We start from the raw sequence: 4315 nt of genomic DNA, 5'->3' as shown, positions 1-4315 counted from the left end.
GCCTCCGGGGTGCCTCCGTGCACCCCTTGCGCAAGCGCAGCAGTCCAGCCCCAGCTGAGGGGCGGGCCCATAGGAACTGCTAATAGATGTAGAGGGGACCGCTAACGCGGACGTACTGCTTCCGGCCGGAAGTTCTGGAAGGAGGAGGAAGCTGCGGTCGCCCGCTGTGGGAGGTCCCCGCTGCCCGGCCACCAGGCATTGACGTAGGGCTTTCAGGTAACTGGGGCGGGGCTGTGTCAAGAGTGAAGGATTCAAGGCACCACTTCACTCCTCAGTCAGTCCCGGCTCCTTCAGGATAGGGTTCTCCTTAGTGTTGCACCAAGCCGTCCTCCTCACTGCGATGTTCTGCCCTCAACCCGTGCCTGTCCCCGCTCCCCGCACAGTTACGGTTGTGAGTTTCCTGGAGTGCTTCAAACTGAACTGAAGGACCCTATGGGGAGGCTCCAGAATCAGATGTGGATTGTATTGTCCTTTCCCGCCCATGTCACAGATGATTGTCCCACATTTGTACAAGTCCCTGCACGTTCCTCACTATCTTTTTAATAATATTTACTAGTGGCCCGGTGCATGAAATTTGTGTGTGTGTGTGGGGGGGGCAGTCACTTAGCCTGGCCTGCACCCTCCAATCTGGGACCCCTCGGGGGATGTCCGACTGCCCACAGGGATCAGGCCTAAACCGGCAGTCGGATATCCCTCTCATAATCCAGGATCGCTGGCTCCTAACCGCTTGCCTGCCTGCCTGCCTATTCGCCCCTAACCACTGTGCCTACCAGCCTGCTCACCCCCAACTGTCCCCCTCCCGGATGGCCTGATCACCCCCAACTGTCCCCCTCCCCTCCTGGCCTGATTGCCCCTAACCCTCTCTGCCTTGGCCCACCACCATGGCTTTGTCCGGAAGGTCTCCCGGTCTAATTAGCATATTACCCTTTTATTAGTATAGATTTTATTTTTCTCCAACACCATTTATGCCCTCTATGCCCTCTTCCACTTCCACCCACCCACTACCATCGCTGTCTTGCAAATGTGTTTCCAAAATGCCTACTCTTGTCTAGCTACCACTGTCACCCAACCTTCTCCTGGTCACCATCATATCCTTCCTGCCTGGACTGATGCAATTTCTTCCCACCTCCCTCTTGTCCCTCTACACTCTATTCTCCACACGATAGCCAGACTGAGCTTTTTGCACTGTAATCTGCTTAGTCACTCCCTGCTTAAAACCCTCCAGAGCCCTGACCGGTTTGGCTCAGTGGATAGAACGTCAGCCTGCGGACTGGAGGGTCCTGGGTTTGATTCCAGTCAAGGGCATGTACCTTGGTTGTGGGCACATCCCCAGTGGGGGTTGTGCAGGAGGCAGCTGGTTGATGCTTCTCTCTTATTGATGTTTCTGGCTCTCTGTCCCTCTCCCTTCGTCTCTGAAAAATGAATAAAAAAATATATATTTTTTAAAAAAACAACCCTCCAGAGTCTTTTTGTTCACTTAGACTATAAATCAAATTTCTTGGTTTTGGACCTGCAACACTTAGGTTTGCCTCTTGCTTCATTCTCTGTCCATGTCAATTCCCAGAACAAGCTATATAACACTCTATAGTATTAAGAACACTGGTGAGCCTTACCTGGGGTTGAATTCCAATCCTGCCACATGTACCATAAGCTGCACTAAGCATGTAAAATAACAAATTATGTTTATGAAGTAGATCCTCAATAACTGGTTCTCGTCTCAGTAAGTGGCACCACCATCCACTGGATTGCTCAGTGCTCAAGCCAGAAATCTGGGCGTTATCCCTGACTCATGCACTTCACATCTAGTCCATCAGCAAGATCTGCAAAAACATAGCCCTGAAATGACTACTTCCTCCCATCTCCACAATTACTCTAATCCAAGCCAGCATTATCCCACATCTGGTCTCCTGCAGCAGCCTTCTAACGGGTCTCCCTGCTTTTTCTGTGACACCTTCAGTTCTATTTTTCACACAGCAGTCATCTTTCTTCTTGCTTAAGATCCTGTGGATTCAAATGAACATTCCAAACTCTATGTGGCCTGCTAGACTAGCCTTTAGATTTAGCGCCACCTCTTAGGAAACTGGACTTTACCCATTAGGTTCTCCACTTTGCAACCAAAGGACTCTTTGTAAAGTACAACTCTGATCATATCATCTTTAAAAATTAACCCGTAAGGGCCTCTTATTGTCCCATTATCAACCTAAATTACTTTTTAGGCCTTTCTGTGATTTTTGTGTTCAAGGACTTATTTTTTTCTATAGTACTTCATTGCCTTTATATATATTTCCTTCTATCTCATGAAGGAAATATCCTTACCCAGTTGATCATCCCTACTTCTATGCTCTAGTCATAGTACTTTGTAACCTTTCTGATAGCATTCCATACACTTCAGTTTTGTCTTCTCTTTTTCCCTGGTAAGCTCCTCAAAGGTGGGCACTATACTCCATTTCTGTATGGCTGGCATCGAACACAATGCTTAACACATAGAGGATGCCATGAATAGATAGACAGATGTGTGGAAGTGGTGGTAGAAACCATTCCTCAGAAGAGGCAGTCAGCATAATGCCACAACAGTTTTTCTTGTCCTTTGAGGAGTCTCATGATAAAAGGTCTAAGAAAGCAATTACCAAAACTGCACAGCTGGATCATGTTTATTTCCTTTCACTCCATTGAGTTTGCCTTTGCCAGGCTGCCTGGTCCTTCTCTCTACCAAGATAGGCCACACATTCTTAAAGAATGTGAGTCTTCTTTCTTCCAGCATTCTTGAGATTCTAGTACTTACTTTACCCTTCTTTCCCTCAATTCCTCAGCACTTTTTGTCTCTACCACTCAGTTAAGCACTTAAATATTTTATCAATGTTCTGTGGCTCTTTATCTCCAGTGGTTCTCAACCTTCTGGCCCTTTAAATACAGTTCCTCATGTGGTGACCCAACCATAAAATTATTTTTGTTGCTACTTCATAAGTGTAATGTTGCTACTGTTATGAATCGTAATGTAAATATCTGATATGCAGGATGGTCTTAGGCGACCCCTGTGAAAGGGTCGTTCGACCGCCAAAGGGGTCGCGACCCACAGGTTGAGAACCGCTGATCTAGACTGTAATTCTCCATGAGAGCAGGGATCAGTTAGTCTTTTGTGACCTTAATGGTGTCTAATACAGTGCTGGGCACATCACAGGTACTTCAATAAACACTTGTGTATACATTGATACATACCTGTAATATGCAAAGCCACCTTTTTAATTTGTATGAAGCATTGATTCTACTAGAAAATGACTTGGAGATAAGGTAGTGTTTCCTCTATTTAGAAGAATTTGCAAAAAGTTTCCATGAATATCATTGCCTAATATATTATTCTAATCCAGGTTATAGCATGTTCTTTGATAATGAAGAATTCTAATATATAAAGTTAAACTGTTTCCTTCCACTGAACATCATTGCAGGAGTCTCCATTTATACACACAAGATTTTAGTATTAAAGGTGTCTAAGTGCTTTGCATTAGTAGTATTCAGTAAATATATGCTTAAATTTGCTTTAAAAAATAACTGATATTCTTAACTCATTTCACCTATCATACGAATTAGAGCCCAGTAGATGGAAATGATATCCAAAAGAGAGCTTTTGCAATTAGGTTTACATTGGCTAAACCTTTGATTCTACTGGGCATTAGGGTTTTGTTTGATGCATTGATTTTTAAACTGAGAGGTTATTAATCCTTTTTAATCTGCTGTCTTTGTCATGCCTCTCTGGCTTCTCCCTGCCCCTCTGGTCTCATTAACTCCACTTGAGGACTCTTTTTTTTAATTCTCAAAAAAGTAGTTTTTGGTTTGATTTTCTTTTTTTGTATCTTTTTTTGGCAAAATGGGGATGTTTTTATTTTTTTTCACATTCAATATTATTCTGTATTAGTTTCAGGTGTACAACATAGTGATTAGACAATCATATACTTTACAGAGTGGTCCCCCTGATATTTCAAGTCCCCCCCCCCAGCCTGTACATACCTATTACAATATTATTTTTTCCCCCATTGACCTCACCCCAGCCACTCCCACCCTCCAGCACATGCCCTCAACCCCCTAGTGTCTGTGTCTATTGGTAATACTTATATGTATGCATACAAGTTCTTTGGTTGATCTCTTACACCCCACTCACCCCCCACCCCTGCCTTCCCTCTGAGATTTGACAGTCAGTTCAATGCTTCTCTGTCTCTAGATCTATTTTGTTCTTCAGTTAATTTTGTTCATTAGATTCTACATATGAGTGAGATCATGTGATATTTATCTTTCTCTGGCTGGATTATTTAACTTAGAATAA

General features: G+C 44.0%; 1 pseudogene; it reads left to right on the top strand.

The window, feature by feature from the left end:
* The first annotated feature begins 6 nt into the window (after positions 1 to 6).
* Positions 7 to 4315, top strand: part of LOC107183488 — an 11222-nt pseudogene continuing 6913 nt past the window's right edge.

Source organism: Myotis davidii, unplaced genomic scaffold (assembly GCF_000327345.1).
Source record: "Myotis davidii unplaced genomic scaffold, ASM32734v1 scaffold18, whole genome shotgun sequence".
Taxonomy (NCBI): Eukaryota; Metazoa; Chordata; class Mammalia; order Chiroptera; family Vespertilionidae; genus Myotis; species Myotis davidii.
This window is presented reverse-complemented; position numbering and strand designations above follow the sequence as displayed.